This window comes from Papio anubis, chromosome 19 (assembly GCF_008728515.1).
Source record: "Papio anubis isolate 15944 chromosome 19, Panubis1.0, whole genome shotgun sequence".
NCBI lineage: Eukaryota > Metazoa > Chordata > Mammalia > Primates > Cercopithecidae > Papio > Papio anubis.
In genome coordinates this window covers 31,648,183-31,669,329 of record NC_044994.1, presented here as the reverse complement: position 1 = coordinate 31,669,329, position 21,147 = coordinate 31,648,183, and the positions used below count along the sequence as shown (strand labels likewise).

Genomic DNA, 21,147 nt, shown 5'->3' with positions numbered 1-21,147 from the left:
GGCTGTATCAGTGCAGATTTTCTTTACAGTTGCAAATCTCCCCTACAAAAGACAGCTTTTCAGCTATTCTTACATGTCCAGCTTTTCTAAATAACCATCTAGAAATATGTCAAATATATTTTGAGGTAAAATATTTTAGTTTTTATTCATGACTAAGAGCCTTTTTGCTACTCCTCCAGTTCAGTTCATTTATGCTGTTGGGATCTTGCTCTACATTCCTGCTGCAAGACTAACTTTCCTTTCACTCTTTTTAGGTGTCTATTCAAATGTCTCCTACTTGGAGAGAACTTCCCTAACCAGAATGCTTCAACAGAATTCTTCTGTCCCTTCTTCTTTCTCTATCCCTAAAACTGTTTTTCTCTTTTTTTCTATATCCTTCATTACCACCTAATGTTATTTTATTTATTAATGCGCTTGCTTCATGTCTGTTTTTGAACATAGAATGCAAGGTCCGTGAGAGCAGGGACTTTGTCAGTCTTGTTCACTGAAATATCCCCAATCTCTAGAATAGTGTCTGTCACATAAAAGATCTTCAATAAATATTTTTGAATGAATGAAATTGAAAGTGAATTTCTAAGAAAAATTGTAGTTAGTGGTTAAAAATGATTAGCAAATAAAATTTTCATTTAATCTGGATCTTTTTCCAGAAATTAACACTTTCTTTCACAAGTCTTTCCTCACAAGATGGGATTTTTAAAAGACATTTAAGCAAATTCTAAGTGTTCATATTAGAAGAGGAAATCCATGCATTAGGCACAGATTTGGATTCAATGAGCCCAAGGTCCTTCTGATATTAATGGTTCATGATTCTATATACATAAAATTATCTAACCACAAGAGGCCTATGGTCTGACACAGGATATTTAAAACTGTTTCAGAAGACAATAATTTCTTGGGGTGTTAATTTTTGTGATAAATAAAGAGTGATACAATTACATTCTAAAAAATTTGGATGAAGTAAATTGAAATAAGCTCCTTGATAGAATGAACTTAACCACGAATGGACATTGTTAATTTTGAAAACAAGAATAGTATGTATAACATTAACCAGTTTATTTGAATGTAAATATATTCGTTACAAAACAATTTATATACTTTAGGAAACACTTTCTAACAAAGCTAGTGAAGTTGATGGGACTTAGCACATGTGCAAAGTGTAGAAAATGTGTTCTCTGCTCCACATCTTGGTTTTCTGAGTACCTTTCCACCACCTTTCAGTGCCCTCTTACCTAAAGCAGCTCAGAATTTCAACCTTCTCTGTATTTCAGATATTATGAAGAGCAATCCGATAAACATTCTCCCCCACCCCCACCTGCCTCCCAACGTTGTCTGTGTAGGAGAGAATAAATGTGGGCTCAGCTTGGGGACAGAGTTCCTCTTGGTGGGGAGTGGTCACCATTCCACTTATTTTTGTTTTCGTGCACCGAGTCTGACCACTCTGCCTCTCCTCTATTACTGTTAACAACAGCTGAAATAGAAGGATTGCTTTTAGTAGTGAAGATACAGTGAAATGAATTTGGGAGCCTTGCCAAACATATCCTCTTTCTGAGCCTCCACTGAGATTTTTTGCTACCAGCTATGGAGAAGGTCAGGAGAGAAAGGCATGATGATAAACTCACTTGTAAAATTGTTCTAACAAAGCATCTGTGAGCTACTGCTTGATCAAAATGACAGACATCAATCAGAATAATAACTTCAAATATGAGATTTTCAATTAGTGAGTGAACATAAATAAATGTGTCTGGAAAATCAGCATAAGGAATTTTAGACAGAGACAGCCCATACATAACAAGAGAGAGGAGGGCAGCAGGGAAAAGGTATACTATTCAGCAAATGCAAAATAGCCCCCCAGAACACAGAGTCAAAGACCTAGAGAAATCAGCATGCAGATCAACAAAGACCTATGCACGCTTATCCTTGAGTGATGCTTTTGAGCTCATGTACCTTATTAGAGGTCTGCAAAGAAGACTATCTTCCATTTAATAAGAGGCAGAATAAACCTTCTTGGGATGCTTAACATCGCTTCCCAGACCTCCCTTACCAAATGCAGTAAGTTAGACAAATTATCAAAATAGAAAGTCTAGCACACAGAGGGGATACTCTGTTGGGAGTGTGAAAGAACAAAGAAGAATGTTATGAAGGTCAGAGAATTTTCCAAAATGTTGACTTTGGCTTTTCAACTGACTAAATAATCCAGATCTTACCCCGTGGTGTCTGACAGCAGAATAAAAAGTGATTAACACAACCAAGACCTATAGAGGGCAACGGGCTTGCTTTTCAAGCACAAACAAGGAAGGAGAAAGGAGATGATGCTTGGCTGGTGGTGTGCTTCACACACTATACAGCTACTGTAATTATAACAACGGTAACAAAATAAAACCTTCCAAACTCTATGTATATTCCACCTTTCATCAGAAGGTTATTGTTATTTCGAACAATGACTCATTAGTCTTTACAATACCCTTGTGAAAAGAGTTAGGTATGTATATGTTATTAGCACTTTGCATTTCCATTGTATTTGTCCTCTAAGGAGCTCCAAGTAGGGTTGGATTCAGACTGTAAAACAGAAACCACTGCAAATTGATAGATGGTTTGAGAGGAGGGTTTTGCCATAGCTGTGAATGGGCTCTTTCAGCAGGGGAAAAAAAAATTAAAAAAAAAAAAGAAATAAAGTATTTTGTGGAAGGAAAAGAAGGAAAAAGGAAATGAGTAGGTATCTGCCTTGATGATTCTTTGATTTTTTTTTTCTCCTATCTGTGTAACAAATTGCTCTAATTCCAGCCACAGAACACTTGGTTACACTGAGGGGAGTCTCAACCCAGTTGTCCCATCTTAAAGAAGTAGAAAGCTGACTTTTAGTTCCTGTTCTTCCATAACTAGTCTGGTGTCCATGTGTATTTCTCTAGTTTTTGGTAGCAAGTAACGTATCATGGTTCAAGAAACTCCTTTATTTTATTTAATTTATTTTATCTTATTTTATATAGTCTTGCTCTGTCACCCAGGCTGGAGTGCAGTGGCTTGATCTTGGCTCACTGTGGCCTCAACCTCCTGGGCTCAAGCAATACTCCCACCTCAGCTTCCTAAGTAGCTGGGACTATAGGCACATGCCACCCCACCCATCTAACTTTTGTGTTTTTTGTAGAGACGGAGTTTTGCCTTGTTTTCCAGGCTGGTTTCGAACTCCTGAGCTCAAGCAATCTACCCACCTTGGCCTCCCAAGGCATGAGCCACAGTGCCCGGCCTTGGAAACATTGGCATTGCTCATTTCATGCTGAATGCCCACCCTCCTGGGTAGACACTCTTGGCTCTTAGCTGGGAAAAGCAGGTGAGGGCCTGAAAGAGTTGAATTATAACCACTGTAGACATTCTGCTTTGTATCTCATGCTATGCTTTTCTGAAGGAATTTTGCCTCACTGGTGTTCAAATTAAATGATCCTTTCCAATATGCAACTTCTCCAGGAAGTTTCTTAGATATTTCTTGTGATCTCAGCTTCTTAACAAAAAAAAGAATGAGAAATGTTTAGAATGATGCAGATGAATCCTCAGTTTGGTTAAATGGTTTTATGAAATATTCAGTAAGAATTTTTTAAACCCTATGATTTGAGGATACAATGTAAGATATATAAAATAATGGACAACGAAACAGCTCAGGATTATCATATGTACAGAAATAAATGAATATAACCAGTAATCAATGATCTAAGCTAATATCATAGTCTAATAGGAAAAAGAGTTCTTGGAATATGCTTGCAAATTCTCATATGTCATTGGAGAGTTCTTTCTTTTTGTGATGCTGTTTCTGACTTGAGAAGTCAGGTCATTCTTTTAGACTGTACTGATTTATGATTTCTTTTTTATTATGTATCATGAAAATTTTAAAACATGAAGAACTGTGTTCTATTACCCAGATTTATCAAAAGTAAAATTGTTTTGAGGACTATAGTGTTGCAATTTCAATTGAAATGACCTTTACCATTCTAACTTCTTTTGCTCTTTCCTTCCCCTGGGGTAAGCACTATCTTTTATTTGGTGAGTATCTTCACATTTGTGCTTTTATACTTTTATTATTTGTGCATATATCCATATACAACACTTAGGATTACTTTGCTTTTAAAAATTTTATGCAACAGGCATTTTACCATGCAAACGATCTTACTTTTTAAGCCAATGTTATCCTTTTAAGATAATTTTGATAATGTAGATACTGTTCATTGTGTTTTGATATTTATAAGAGTTTTAATCAGGCAATATTTTAATTAAATAGAAGTATGTACAAAAGTAATAAACTATGTCTCTGAATGAACAAGTTGGTACTAACACATGGAAATCTTTTTGCTGTATTTGTTTAGATTTTTCTCTTCCTTACTTCTTCTTTAATACTAGGAAACATGACTGATAGAGTAAATCTTCACCTTTCATCCCTTTCCTTCTCTCACTCCCTAGATGTAACCATAACTCTGAAGTTAATAATGTGTCATTTCCATGCATGTTTTTATAATTTTATTAATATATCATTCTGCAAATAATGGGACTATTTATAATATGTTATCAAATTCAACTATATTTAAAATATTCATACATACAACAAGTTTGAAATAATTTTACAGTGAGCACCTATATATCTTTTACTTAGACTTATCAGCATTTTGCTGTTCTGGCTTTATTACACACCCATTAATACGTATTCATTTTTGGATGCATCTCAGACTAAATTGCAGAAATCACATGTTCTTTTGCAATTGCATTTTTGCTCATTATATTTAGTTGATTTATTTTAACTGTTGGTAAGTAATTGATTAAAAGAGTAAACATTTACCTATATCTACTAGTGATTGGAAATTATATGGACTATAATTTTTCTCTGTTATTAACAATAGTGAAATAAATATAATTTCACATCATTCCTTGTGTAACTGCATAATTTTTTAAAATCATGTAGGTGTAGAAATTGAATGGCAGGTCATAGAGTATGTGTGATTTTACTTTTCCTGTATGTTGGTAAATTGCTTTCCAAGATAGCTTTACCAGTTTATATTTCAACATGTCACTATTAAAGTTCCCATTTACCCACAGCCATCCAAACACTTGAAGTTGTCACTTTTTAAAATTCTATCAATCTAATGACTTTTAAGTAATCAAATAATCACATTGTTTTAATTGACATTTTCCTCATAAAGGGTAAGGTCCAATATGTTTTTATGTTAGATATTTGCTTTTGTTCTTTGTGAAACTTTATGTTCAGATCCTTTCTCATTTTTCTATTGCAAATTTATTTTTCTGATTGACTTACAGGTATAAATTATATATCATACATTGTAAGCTAATGTCATATATTCACTGTCAATACTTTTTCTAATATGTGGTTTTTATTTTGTTTGAAGTGTATTTTTTTCATATGAAGCTTTAATTTTATACGTCTCTAGTTGTGTTTTTTATATCTTCTTAAAGGTGTTCTTAAAATTTTTAGTACAGTAAAATTTTTCCAGTATTTTCTTCTGAAAGTTTCTAAGTTCAGCTTTTAGCACATAGGCCTTTTCCATGTGAAATTGATTTAGGTCTATTTTTGTAACTCAGGGATCTATATTTATTTTTTTACCAGTGAATAGCTGTTTTCCAAATAGTATTTACTACATTGTCTCCCACTGGCTTTTAATAGCTCTTTTGTCATGCATCAAATTTTCACATACAAGTGGGTCTCAGATTGTTTTTCCATTCTGCTCCATCATTATAATCTGTATCCAAAGCTCCAGCATTACAGTATTTTAATAAATCTTGGTAAATAATAAGACAAGTTTTTATTCCAGCTCCTTCTTTCTTTTTCTTCTAGAGTATTCCTTGTCCTTTATCCTTCCAAATAATTCATGGGTCAAGGTCTTCAAAACACTATTTTACAATTTTGTTTGTAATTAGATTAAATGTATATGAAGTTACAGTTAAAATCAAAATATTTTATGCAATTAACAAAATCTTATTAGATGTTCTTCAATATTGTAAATATTTCCTAAATTTTCATCTGTCATTTATGATATCTGTTGTTAGATTTATTTGTAAGTTCCTTTTCGCTATTGTTGTCATTTTAATGGTATCTTTTGTCATTACTTTACGAATGCATGATTGCCAAGGTGTAAGGCTGTTAAAAAAAATCATAGTTTTTTTAAGATAAATCTTATCTAGAGCAATGTTCCTGCTTATGCTCATTCACAGTTTATAACAGACTGTTCTTTGCAACCAATATGGCTTTATCGTTAAGTTTTCTGTCATCTGTTTAATTTGCCAATTCATTAGCTATTCTTTGTCAACTTAAGGATATGCTCTTCTATTCGCATGTTGCTATAACTTTTTGTTTATCATCCGTAAGTGCTTTATTTGATTCAATTTTTTCTTTGTATCTATTGAGATATTCTTAATATCATTGCACTTTAATCTGTTGATAAAGAACAGTAGGTTTTCTTCCATTAAACCATCATTGCATTACTGGTATAAACCCTAGTTCTTTTATTATGGTGCTGAATGTAGTTTTTAAGTTTTTATTGCTTTTTAATTTTTATATTCATGTTCATGGTAACATTGGTCGGTCATCATAGTTTCCTACATTTTTCTCACTCAGTCTTAATAAAAGTTCTCCTGACTTTATGAAACAAATTGGGTATCCCTGTAAGACAGGGCTTACATATGCCTGTAAATCAATCTATGTATAATACGTATAAAATTGGTCAGTGAAAAAAGGAAGAGGGAATTGTTGACTGTTACTTCCATAGTCTGTAATACATTGATTTTATTTACTCTTTCTCCTTGAATTTATTTTTGCAGTTTATACGTTTCTTTCAGATTGTCCATTTCATTTTCACCAAATGTATTGGTATAAAGTTGTTTATACTTTTAAACTATGATTTTAGAAAATTAATACTCTATTTTGGTGTTAGAAAATTAATACTCTATTTATAGTTCTTTTTATTTGTAATATTGTTTAGTTTAGCAATTTTTTATTTCTTGAACAGCCTTGCTAGAGTTTTAAAATCCTTTTGTTAATTGTTTATAGGAAAAAACTCAATTTTATTATTTATTATATTGTTGAGGTTTTTTTGTTGCCCATTTCACTTGTATATGATTTAATTGTTATTTTTCTCTCTTTTACTGTTTGTATTAATTCTATTATTTTTCTGGCTTTATCAGTTAAAAGTTTACTCATAAATTGCCAATCTTTGTTTATATTAAACAGAGAGTTTGGAAGCATATATTTACATTTATATTTAAATTTAAATACAATTATAGCTCAAAAAGTTTGTTTATTGATTTATTTGCTAATTACCTCTAAATACTATTATATTTCTCTTTTTCCTTTAATTCAGAACTTATATAGGTTTATACACTTAAAACATTAGAAACTTTCTTCATTATCCAATTTTACATTGTTGATAGCTAAACTTACTAAGATGCTGTCAAAAAATATGGCTGATATGACATTAATTATTTAAAACAGGCTGAGTACAGTGGCACATGCCTGTTACCCTAGCACTTTGAGATGCCAAGGTGGGCAGATCGTTTAAGCTCAGGAGTTCAAGACCAGCCTAAGCAACATGGTGAAACCCCGTCTCTACAAAAATTACAAAAATCAGTCAGGCATGGTGGCACACACCTGTGATCCCAACTACTAGGGAGGCTGAGGTAGGACGATCACATGTGCCCAGGAGGTTGAGGCTGCAGTGAGCTGAGATCATACCACTGCACTCCAGCCCAGGTGACAGAGCAAGACCTTGTCTCAAAAAATAAAATAAAATAAAATAAATAAACAAAACAAAATAAAATAAAATAAAATAAAATGTGTAGAAACTTCTTTTCCTCCTTAGAATGTAATCAAATTTTTAAAAACTGTTCCATGTATATTTGAAGAGGTCTATTTTATAAACATAGAGTTTTACAAATATTTAGTAAAAATTTTGAAATTGACATAGAGGTAGATGGGTATATTCCAATTTGTTAAAATGTTTATTTCAATCATTTAGATGTTGACTTTTTATCTGCTTGATCTTTGAGTATCTAAATAGATATATTAAAATATTTGGTGTAAAATATTTATTTTCCTAATTATATTAATTTTTGCTTCATATATTTTGACATAGAGTATTCATTCCTATAGTTCTTATATATTATCAGAATTGCTCCTTTTATCACTATATCACTACTCTCTGCTGTCTGACGTATGTTGTATGACATTAATGTTACTATATTGTTAATAAAGCATTCCTTTGGTTTTTGTCTTTCATATTATCTGTTTTTTAATCTCTTTTTCTCATTTTTAATAATTCTATGTCACTTTGTTTTAATGTATCTTTTAAAACAGCGTAAGGATTTTAAGACTGTATCACATTTTCTTATATTAATAAGAAAGCTTAATCTCTTTATATTTATTGGAGTTATTGATATATTTGAAATATTTCTACCATACCTAGTGTTTTCTGTTTATGATATTTTTCTTTTTTACATTTTTATTTTCCTTCCAATATTTATTTAATTATCAGAATTTCATTTATTTCCTTTGTTTTTCTTTCTTCTTCTGGTTTGGAAGCACTGCATTATATTTATATTATTTCAGGTGTTTAGCCATAAATATATAGGTACATTATGCGTAGATTATAATGTTACTGGAAGGAAGGTCATGAGTGGGAGTTGTCCAGGTCCTTGGTGTTTTGAACAAAGGACTGAACAAAACACACGAACAAAGTAACAGGAAGGAAGCAGGGAAAGCAGGAAGCAAGAAAGCCCTCCACAGGGTGGGAGTAGGCCCTAGCATGCAGCTCAAAGGGTCTGGGTACCCAGTTTCCTGGGTTTTAAGTACCCTTTTTGAGGTCCCTTTGGGCTACCCCTGATCTGGATAAAGGATTTGGTCCATGGCTAATTAAAGACTGAGGTGAATTGGTGCCCTATGCAGATGAAGGGATGGCTTATCCTTGGCCCACTGCCAATCCTGGGCACTTTCCCATTCCTTCTGTGATGTGGTGAAAGGGGGAGGGTTGCAGAGAGAGTAGCCTTTGATCCTTTGTTACTTGGGCAGCGGGAGATGAGCTTTAGGAAGTTGGTCTTAGTTGGCTTTAGGTTCCCTGTGCCCAGAACCAGGTGCTTCCCTTTTGATCCAGTTTTCGGAAATTATCATGAATTGGCCTTAGATTCCCTGCCTCCCAGACCTTGGTGTTTTTATTTTATTCAGCTTTAGGAAATCTGCTTTTTTTGCTGGTCTTTTTAAACTTTGATATTCATTATTTTATCTGTCTAGGGGTCAATTCCCTTTTGTATATCCCATTTTTTAATTTTACATAAGCTTTCAGTTTTTAGACTTGAGCTTGAATTTCTTCAATTTGAAAACATTCAGCCACTGTGCTTCCGATGTTGCCTTTTCTCATTCTGTTTAATCTTGTCTTTGAGAACCGCCAGTATAAGTAACCATGTTCCAAGGCCACTTGCTGCAATAAACATGTAGCCATGATAGTTACAATATCAAAGGGAGAGAGGATGAGGTATGCATTGACTCACCTTGCCATCTGGACAGAAGTCTGTTTTTCTCTGTAGCATTGTTTCTCCTGTTGTCTGGTTAGGACAAGTATTTTACAGAATGTAACACCCATCCTGTGTTTGACCTGTTTCAATTGCTGTATCCAAGATAGGGTGCTTGAAAGAACAGGATGCTGGCCTGATTTGATTCTGATTCTTCCATTTGCTGCAAAGGGATACTCTGCTCTGAAACAAGATGCTACAACAAGGTGTTCTGATGAGCATGGGACAATACCTGGGTTTGTGTCCATTTCCACATCTGTAGTATAGACATGCATTATTTCTTAACTAATATGACTCTTATGGTATTAAATAGGTTGATATTTTTAATGTGCTTGAAAGAATGTTTCCAGGTTCTATCCTTTCTTCCCCACACACCTCTATCATCTCACACTCCATATCTTACAAACATTATTTCCTAAGCATCTCAAACCCCCATCTGCTATCTACCCTACCTCTGCTTTAGCTCAGACTTCGTTATTGCTCACTAAACTGCCTTCAAGCCTCCAGCTTCATCCTCCACAATGCCACCAAAATTCTTTCTGAACTGCAAATCTGTTGACATTACTACTATTCAGAATTTTCTGGTGGATTCTAATCACTGTCATGTACCTTAGTGGTACCTATTTTAGCTTCTGGCCTTGTTTCTGCAAACTCCTCTCAACCTGTGATTTTCTACTTACCTCTCTTTTCGGTTCTCTTGATCTGTATTCAGTTCCCTAATTGTTTATGTTCTCTCTGTCTTCTGCTTGTGTCCATATTGTTCCCACTTGATATACCCTACCCAACCATGGCCACTTGGCTAATCATCACTCATTTCCCAAAGGTCAATGCCAGCAGCTCCTCTTCCTGACAGTGTTTCTAATTCAATCCCTAGGATGAGGTCAAGAAGCCTTGTTCATGTTGGATAAGTGCAGATACTATGGCACTTACTCCTCTGTATTGTGATTTTGTCTCAAAGGTCATTTTGTTGCTTCTTTCATTGATTCTAGAGTGAACTCCTTGAGGGTAGGAACCAAATGCCTCTAATCTCTGTGTCCAAAAAGTAAACGCTTGGCACAGTGAGACAGCTTAGCAAATATTTGCTAAATTCATGAATAAGTTATTCACTTAATGAATTTCAATAAATAATTCACATTGAGGCTTGTGGAATAAAGATGGCTATTATCAATGAATTAGGATCCTTTAAGGCTTATTTTTAATATTACCTTATACTTTAAAAGGTGAGAAGTGAACACCCACCTGCTGATCAGCAATTTGCTAGCAGGCATATTGAGTCACGTAAAGGATGTAAGATAATTTTGGGTACTCATGATGCTGAGACATTAAAAGAAACAGTTAAATTTTTCTATAGTAAAACACAAGTTGTTATTTTGAGCCTTAACGTCGCCAACAAATTTGTAAAATTCTTATTATGTTAGAGTCCTAGTCTTTTTCATGGATCTACTCCCTTGAAGTAAATGCTTAATAAAGATATGGCCACCCCTACCTCTGCCTGCCCACCCACCTTTGTCACCTTCACCTCTGTAACCTCTAATACAGTATGGTCACCCTTAGCCTTTTGGTTCATGCATTCTATTCCTATTAATTTCAGAAAATGGCAACTGCCAAAGCAATAAGAGTGAATTTAATTTAAAAAATGCAATCATGTTCTGGCTTGTGCCGAACTGGACTTGGAAGTATTTGTGACTGTGATTTAGCATTATTTCTGGGGAGAGAGTCTCCCTGTTTAATACTAATAGTCTTCCCAGGAAGTTTCATTAGAGTGAACTGCAATTTTTATTGCTCAGGATTTAACAAACTCCAATCTAAAGTCTCAGTGCCACTTTTGTCCAGCCTCCCAGTCTCAGATGAAATTCTAAATTCTAACAATGTCAGCCCAGGACTCAGCACATCACCCAAGTTTCTTTGCTGAATCTTATACACCAGAGACCTCACGCCTCTTCCCTTCTCATGAGCACCTTTCTCCTGAAATTTCTCTGCTCAACACTCCTGACAACAACCTGTCTGCAGATGCACCAACAGCTGCTCCTGCTGAAAAATGGGCTTGTCTGTCTCACGGGGGCTATGATTTCTGGCATATGCATGCCTCCTACTGTCTGTTTGGTTTTAAAGCAATTTTCGGCACACCTGCTTGCTTGAACTTTACTGACAAGCCCTCTTAAGAGTTCACTGAAGAAAAAATATCTGTTTCCTAGATACTTCCCTGTAATTCTAAATTTCACTTTAAATCTCCCAGTAAAGTGTTTACCCCTGTGAATGGAGAGACAATCTGTGTTGAGACGGTCCCGCTGCCTCAGGCAGGATCTCATCAGCTCTCATATCACAGCAGATAGAGAAAGGGATGATCCATTAGGGCAATAAGGCCAACTTGTTCCTACCACCAAAATCGCTCCTTAGAGTGCATTTGCTACTGCCATGTCCAGTCTGGTTTTTACTGTCACCTATGAAATTACATCTCACTTAAAAAATTCTCCAGTTGGATGGTTCTGCTCTTTTGGTTTTGACTCTACCAGCTTTTTGTTTGTTTGTTTTGTTTCTTTTTTTTGAGTCAGTTTCTTAGAAATACCACTAAGTTCTTTTTTACTCTAGTGTCTAGACTTGCCTTACAGGAGTTCTCCATAATGTTGCCGTTTGGATTATTAAGAGTCACCATTTAGTCTGTCCATGGGTTATGCAAAAAGTGGGTATTTAATATGATTGCAAACAACAAACCAACCATTGGAAAACAGACAGACTGTTTTTTTTTCTCTTCTTTTGGTTTAGGGGCCTTCAACTTAACGTAATTGTCTCAACGTTCCAAGGTAGTGCTTGTGTGACCATAGCATTGCTCAGTGTCAGAAACCACTTCTGATTATTTCTCCTGTGGAACTGGCAGGTGCTCTCAATTGTAGCCAAGGTTTTTAGGTCCACCCATCTCAAGCATTGCAAAGCAAGTGAATTTGGGAGTAAATGTACATTTCTGAAGCAGGTTCAAGTCAGCTAAACTTCATGCAAAATGATGAGCAACAGTGGTCTACATGCAATTGTAGGAAATTTCACTAATATCATGAAGGTAATGTGAGTATGGCTCATGAAAGATATCTCAAAACCCAAACCAATAAGCATTATAAAAGGAAGTGATGGGTGGACATGGATGGACTTTTGGACTTAGAATGCTGTCACAATGTCCAAATATATATATACACACACACACACACACACACACAGCACACATATACATACACACAGTCACACACAGGACAAAAGCCTTGCATATAGAATGTGGCCAATGATGTGATCATTATTTAAATAAATATAACTACTAAGTGTCATATTTACTTAAACACTGGACGTTGGTATACAGTGATGCAATGGATATTATTATCCCTGATGACTTCTGTTATAATCAATGATGGTCAAGCTACTCAGTGAATCAGTCGGGATATGAACTCAAGCAATTCTGATTTTAAAGCCAATGCTCTTTACATTCTGTCTCAAGGCCCCTGTGGCTTCCATTTCTAGATAAAGCATAACGTAACCTCAGCCACTAAAATCATGTTGCCATTGGTGCCGTCTCTCGTTCTCTCTTCATCTTCTTTTATTCTGTTTCTATGCCTGTACAAAAAGGCAACTGCCCTGGGAGTGGACTCTGCAAGGACACCAGATGCATTCACACTCCAGCTCTGCTTCATGCATGCTCTATGAAACCTGGGCAAGCAAAATAACCTCTCTGAAACTCATGTTTGTCATCTGTAATGTGGGAATAAAAATCTTGAACTAGGCTGCTGAGAGATTAAGCACCCAGTAGACAATAGGTGTGAAGCAATTATTAATTCCCTTCTTTTTCCCGTCAATTTGCTGGCTCCAGATTGGATACAATCTTCCTGCTTTGACCTTGAGTCTCCCTCCTTACAAAATTCAATTCCATTTACGGAGCATCTGAACATAATTGGCACCTAATGAATACATGTTCAGTGAGTGAAAGACCTCTTCAAAGCTCAAATATCCTCAGGACTCCGAAGCCCTGCCTGAGCCTTGTGAAGATCTCTGTAACTGCCTTATATCCCCACATTGGTTTATGCACTTTCATTATCGTTTACCATATTGGCTTCTAGTTTCTCTTAATACATCATAAGTTTCTCAAGAGCAAGGACTATGTCTTACTTTTCTTTGTAAACTTAGCTATTACAAGATATCCTGAATATTTGACAAATTACTATTTGGAAGATTTAAATTGAATCATTATTCTAATATCAGTAGTTAACACTGATTAATCTTGCCTGTAATATTAATTCCTGGAAGTATTTGAAAATATGATGAAGGGAATAAAAAGGTTAGTGCTCACTTCTTCAGCACATATACTGAAAATAAAACAATACAGAAGGCTGGGCACAGTGGCTCACGCCTGTAATCCCAGCACTTTGGGAGGCTGAGGCAGGTGGATCACGAGGTCAGGAGTTCAAGACCAACTTGACCAACATGGTGAAACCCCTGTCTGAAAAAAAAAAAAAAAAAAATACAGTAAAAATTATTATGGCCCCTGTCCAAGGATGACACACAAATTTGTAAAATGTTTCATAGTTTTTGCCAAGATATGGAATCAAACTAAGTGTTCATCAGCAGATGAATAAATAAAGAAAATATGGTATATGTACACAATGGAATACTATTTGGTCATACAAAAGAATGAAATACTTTTGCAGCAACATGCAGTCATTTGCAGCAACATGCAGCAATATGGATGAGCATGAGATATTATGTTAAGTAAAATAATTCAGGCACAGAAAGGTAAATATCACATGTTTTCCCTCACGTACAGAAGCTTAAAAAGTTAATTTCGTAGTAGAGTCTAGAATAATAGTTATTTATTTATTTATTTATTTATTTATTTATTTTTTGAGACAGAGTCTCACTCTGTTGCCAGACTGGAGTGCAGTGGCACGATCTTGGCTCACTGCAACCTCCGCTTCCTGGGTTCAAGCAGTTCTCCTGCCTCAGCCTCCCGGGTAGCTGGGATTACAGGCAAGCGCCACCACGTCTGGCTAATTTTTGCATTTTTAGTAGAGACCGGGTTTCACCATGCTGGCCAGGCTGGCCTTAAACTCCTGACCTTGTGATCTACCTGCCTTGGCCTCCCAAAGTGCTGGGATTACAGGCATGAGCCACTGCGCCCGGCCCAGAGTCTAGAATGATGGTTATTAAAAGCTAGGAAGGGTTGGGTCAGAAGATACGGAGAGGTTGGTTAATGGAAACAAAATTTCAGCTAGACAGGAGAAATAAGTTCTAGTCTTCTAAAACATGATAGGGTGAATAGCAACAATTTATTTTATATATATATATTTTGTTGTTGTTGTTGTTGTTGTTGTTTCCGTAGAGATGGAGTCTCACTCTGTCACCCAGGCTGGAGTGCAGTGGCGCAATCTCGACTCACTGCAACCTTTGCCTCCCAGGTTCAAGCAATTCTCCTGCCTCAACCTCCCGAGTAGCTGGGACTACAGGCACATGCTGCCACCCCTGGCTAATTTCTTTTGTATATATATTTTTAATAGTTAGAAGAGAGGATTTTGAGTGTTCCCAACACCAATAAAAGATACATGTTTTAGGTGGGGGATATGCTAATTACTCTAATTTGATCATTACACATTGTATCAAAATATCACTCCGAACACCATAACATATATAACTATTACGTGTTCATTTAAAAATGTACCATTAAAAATGGTACCAGTACTTTGGACAGTAATTTGACAGTTTCTTATAAAATTAAACCTATAGTTATCATATGGCCTAGAGATTCCTCTCTTATGTATTTACACAAGAGAAATGAAAACATGCCCACAAAAACATTTATATATAAGAATGTTTATTGCAGTTTTGTTCATAATCAAACATAAACAAATTGCAAATATTCATGAACCAGTGAATAGTTCCAAGTTGTGGTATGATGATGCGATATGTACTCTTTAATGAAGAAAAGGAACAAGCTACTGATACATAGCATAACATGGATGCATTTCAGAAATGTTATGTTTTGTGAAAGAAGCCAGACATAAAAGAGAACATAGAACATACTTTATGGTTCTCTTTATATGACATTACAGAAATCAAAGCAGCAGTTGCCTCAGAGATGGTATGGAGTGGGATATAGTGGTAAAGGGTAGGAAGGGAATGCTGTAGGATATGAATACACTATGTATCTTCATTGCAGACTGATTATGTGGGTGTATACATGTCTCAAAATTCATTGAACTATATACTTAATTGAACTGTACACTGTATTTTATTGGATGTAAATTAGACCTCAATTTAAAAGATAATATACAATTCAAAAACAGAAGGATCTATGAAATGATCTACAACGTAGAGCTAACCAAACTAATATACCCATACTCTGATGATCACCTAGCCAGAATATGGGTATATTAGTTTGCTTAGCTCTATGTCATAGATCTATTCCGTATTTGTGCAAAAGTTATATTTTTATCAGTCTCATGTTTAATGATTTAGACCAGAAATGTGTTGGGGTGGATAATGTATAGATATCTGTGTGGTAGGTTGGTTTAGAAAATGAAGCATTTTAAAAGGCAAATGACTTCTCTAATTAATCATGTAGTAAATATTGTCCATAAGATACATGCACATTATATATATACATAATACATGTATATATATATGCCTATATAATACATTAAAAAATATATTTTCTTTGACCGTCAACAAGCAAAACAAAATAAAAGAAAACATACCCCCACTTCCTGGTGAGGGCTCTCACATTCTCATGTTTGGGATCTGGCTGGTGGTCCTGGTGTTGCTGATTTTTTAGATGGTCCCTGAAAGCAGATGCCTCTGTCTGTTATTTCCTTAGGAAACTCCAGAATAGGATAAGCTCATAAAACCACCACTGTACCCTGGAAGACACAAATTAGCTTCGGAATAGGGATAGGGCTCATTTATCTCCTTTAAAAGGGGGCCTGCCAACCTCATCTAACTGTTTTAAGAATTCTTTGAATGGTAAGAGCATTGCATAAACAGGAGCGTTCATTGCAATATCGGCTTTGACCTCAACTCAACCCTTCCCCTTACAAAACCACTGAAGAACGTTTTACTCCATTTATAAAATATGAAAGGGACCTTTTAAGGTTGTTACTTTCTAATTTTCCCAACTCATTCTCTTCATCCTGTCCCTGCTGGCTCAGGACAACCTCCTACCTTGCATTGCCTCTCATTTCATTCACCTCTAACCATCCCCTTAGATGTTAGCTGATAATTACATAATACCTTTACTGGTTCTCTCAGGATTGTTTTCAGTTTTAAATTAATTATGAAAGTCCCTCAAGTAGCATTTCACCTCACAAATGTGGCCCTGCCATCCTGGGACCCCCTGAGGAAAGTGGCTGATGGCTTTGCCCATTCAGAAACTTGGCCATGCTGAAGGGACACCCCGTCTCTGATAGGACAGCAGTTCTTTTTGGGCTGAGCCGAGGGTGGGACATGACAGAAGTCAAGGCTGATTTCTATTTCCCTTGAAAACACTGGTCAGAATGGAGAGGCTGCCCCATTTAGTGAGCTTGGGAGGATGACTCATCCCTGGGAAAACTCATTACTTTCCCAGAGCCTTGATCTGTTCCCAAGTTCTCCTTTTTTATGGCAAATATAAAGTGGTTAGAACTCCCACACACTTTTCCTTCAGTGTCTCTGAAAATCGTTCAGCCCTGTTCAGGATTTTGCCAGTGATGAAAAGCTTATCCTACATATTTTCAGATAGCAAATGTCATAGAATGCACATAATGTGACTACCTATTGCATTGACATTCGTATTTATTACTCATAAGCGAGCCATTTCTGAGGGAGGGAGCCCGGTTTGCTCTGTAATGCCCTGAGACAGTCCTGTATCTCCTGCTGCGGCTCCTGACAGATCTTATAAAAGATCGTAAATTACTATCTGTTGAAATATATGAATTTAATGAATTCCATTAATGCACACCTGCACAGAAGAGATTTCAGGAGCCCAAAGATATGATCAGTCAAACAGCCTTAATAGTTATTAATTACAGAAGCAGACTATTTATCCCCTGCCTACATAGAAACCTGCAAGTAGTGTAATACTCACACTTCAAGGCTTTCTGGATGGAAGAGAAAATGGGCTTTGGTTGAAAGGATCAAATACTTATTTTAGCTAATGCATTTACATGCTGGGACTTTTATATTTATATATGGGAGAGCAGTCACCACTTTTGTATGTAGATTTTTAAGAAATTTAATATCATGGGAGGTTTTTTTTTTTTTTTTTTTAAGAGTTTTAAAAAAGGCTTTGGCCAGTATTTAAAATAGGCCACTTACTTTTGCTTCTACATGCATGAACATCAAAATGTGTAGATCAAAACCTAAACTAACCATTTAGGAAAGTCCAAATCAAAGTGTCCTATGTACTATTGATAATACATCCATTGAAGTGATTGGGCAGGTGGCATACATGAGGTTTCCAGGAAGAGTAGCCTTGATCCAGTTATCTACGTTCTAGGGACAAAGATCTCACCATCTTTACCTAGTCATATGAATAATGACAGAGGTTAATATTTATCACGTTATATGCTTCATGGAAACTCTATAAAAGAAAAATGATTATTCCCCTTTTATAGATAAAGAAATTAAGGCATAGGAAGGCAAAGGATACTACCCTTGATCCCACACGTAGGGTTTGAAAACGAGGTGCCTAATGCTTGACTCCACACCCTTAACCACTGTGTAATGTGCCTTCCAACCATTCTAAAAGACTGCCACATGAGACCCTATTTCTGTTCCTGTAATAATGACTATCTACCTGGATGCAAACATTGTGACACCAGGTAGATAGAGGCGCATGCCCTAGAGGAGGACAGAACACTCCTCAATGTAGAATCACAGTCCCGAAGCCTGCAGGATCTGATGACACAAGCAAAGTCAGAGGGCCAAGAACCATGTCCAAAGACTGACTTCACTAAGATTCTTCTCCAATTACAGAACCAGTACAAACGTCTGCATTCTAGGAAAAGGATGTCTGTCCTCAAGGCTCAGCAAAAGTAAGAGTCAGAGGTGGATCATTGTGACGTACAGCCCTGGCCACTCTCCTGCATGTTGGATTCCATATCTGGATATTTAACTGGATAGCCTGTGTCAGATATCCCTTCTCTGATATTTCTGTTGCTCAGTAAATTGATCATCCTATCCTCGGACCCATTCTACACTGCAGTACTTGTATTTTCGTATTATATTTAGCTAAGAAAGCTTTTCTCCCTGTTGTCTGCCTATAAATTCACTCATATTTTAAGAACCACATCAAACATCACCTCCTTCATAAAGTCTTTTCTTTCTCCCCAGGCAGAATTAAACATTCCCTTTTGTGTCTCCCTGTATATCCTGCATATACTTCTGTCATAACAACTATAGTGTTTTATTGCCCTGATTTGTTTACATGACTGGCTTTCCTTACTATATTGAAAGGTGCTTGAGAACAAGGGCAACTTGATTAGCCTCAACATTCTCATATGTAACTAGCATATAGTAGGTGCCCAGAAATTAGTTGTGAATGAATAAATAAATAAATATATAGTCATAGAAATGCAGGAAATACATTTTCAGGTGATGTGGGAGAGAAAAATGTGATGGAGGACTTTTTTCCTTCTTTCAAGAGCTGAAAGAATATACCTGGTTTATAAACAAATCATTCCTGTTTCAAGAACAGCCAGGTAACTGTCTCAATAAGTGAAGGACATATATTAGAAAGGCATTACATTTTCTATTGACATTTCATTTCCTGTCTTTTATTATGTGCCCATACAGCTGCAGTAACCTTGCTCTTACTATACTGGTGATTGGGAAAACAATTTCTATGCATAAAGTTTCTATGTGTACAAATATGGCTTAGAGTAGGTGGATATAGGGGATGTAGTTCTTGGTAATAATTGTGAGTTCCCCAAACTTACCTTTCTTGGCAAATGTCCTTAGAAATCATTGAATGTGTTCTATGTTATACTAGGTAGTATCACATCTATGGGGATAGCATGTTCCTTTTCATAAATAATAGGGGTGGGTTTTTGTTTTTTGTTTTGAGATAGAGTTTTGCTCTTGTCACCCAGGCTGGAGTGCAATGGCGCAATTTCACCTCACTACAACCTCCGCCTCCCGGGTTCAAGCAGTTCTCCTGCCTCAGCTTCCCAAGTAGCTGAGATTACAAGCATGTGCCAACACACTCAGCTAATTTTTGAATATATTTTTTTAGGAGAGAGAGGGTTTCACCATGTTGGCCAGGCTGGTCTCAAACTCTTGACCTCAGGTGATCTGCCTGCCTTGGTCTCCCAAAGTGCTGAGGTTACAGGCATGAGCCACTGTGCCTGGCTGGGGTGGGTTTTCATATTCTTCTTTTTGACCAGAAAATTAATCCAGTAGAGGAAGCCAGAGCTGTATTACTATCCATTTCATAGCTGTGAAAACAAAAAATATGGCTAGTAATGAAGCCAGAACCAGCACCAGCACCTGGCAGTTCTGACTTCACATTCTATCATTTTCAATATTCAAAATGATTTTTCCAATGGAAACTATATGGGAAGGAGCACCACTGGCCAAATTCAGTGCACAGTTTAGATAGTAAACATATTTGGGCTCAACATGATGAAGAATGTTCTCAATTCATAGGTGCTTATATCTGAACTGTATGAAAGTGAAGAGCATTTCTGCATGTCTGACTACTTGAAAATTTCTTATCTTCATGATGGACATCATTGTTGTTACCAACATTGCTAGTGGTTTTATAGTATTGCACAATTCCTGTAACATTTTCACTTACATCATCCTGCCTAATTCTCAGAAAGGCCATATGAGATAAATATTCTAGTTATTCTACCCATATTACACATGAGAGAATTGAGGCTGAGTAATTCAGGTGGTAAGCAGCATGGTTTGCTCTTCCTCTTACGTATTCTTGCTTAAATTACATGCTCCTTGTGTACCTGTTGTATCCTCAGACTTTGCGAGGGGAGTTTTATGCCTCTTTTCTGGCAATCTCCCCCTGGGAGGATGCCTAAGTCACATAGTCTTAACAATATTTCTTTTTTTGAGCATCTGTTTAGGCAAATATATATGTCAGTTACTGTAAGGAATATTAAGATAAAGAGGGCACAATTCTGTCTTAAAGTCACTAATTTGTTGGAATAATTAAAAAAAACAAAATAAATATTTTCAAACTAAAATTAAAGACTACTGTGGCAGGAGAAAGGTAAATACTCTTAAGATATGAACTGCAAGAACTGTGGAAGTTAAAATGAAGTGATAGGGCATTATTCTCTTGGGATCATGGATCTTTGCAAATGAATGAGACTGTACAAAGGTTTGTGGTTTACATTATGTTCCTCATGGATTTAAAATCTTCCCATGACTTCCCATTGCCTATAGAATAAAATCCAAAAATCTTCCACATCCTGACCTCTCCACCTTCCCAGCCTGATTTCTAACCATGACAGGACTCTCGCTGTACAGCATTTCTGACATTTCCCTAGTTAGAACTCACCAAAAAAAATGTTATTTTCCATATCTGTTGCATTGCATATTCTTTGCCTGTAATGGCTTGACTTTGGTTTTGCCTTT

At 36.1% G+C, this 21,147-nt stretch overlaps 1 long non-coding RNA gene and 1 other non-coding gene across 2 annotated transcripts in view; both read left to right on the top strand.

The window, feature by feature from the left end:
* The window catches only part of LOC116271469, a 283,076-nt gene that overhangs the window by 109,536 nt on the left and 152,393 nt on the right, over positions 1-21,147 (top strand). The gene's annotated exons all lie outside the window — the stretch shown is intronic.
* On the top strand, positions 14,010-14,113 carry LOC116271516. The gene has a single exon (XR_004180145.1). It is a non-coding gene; the product is annotated as a U6 spliceosomal RNA (small nuclear RNA).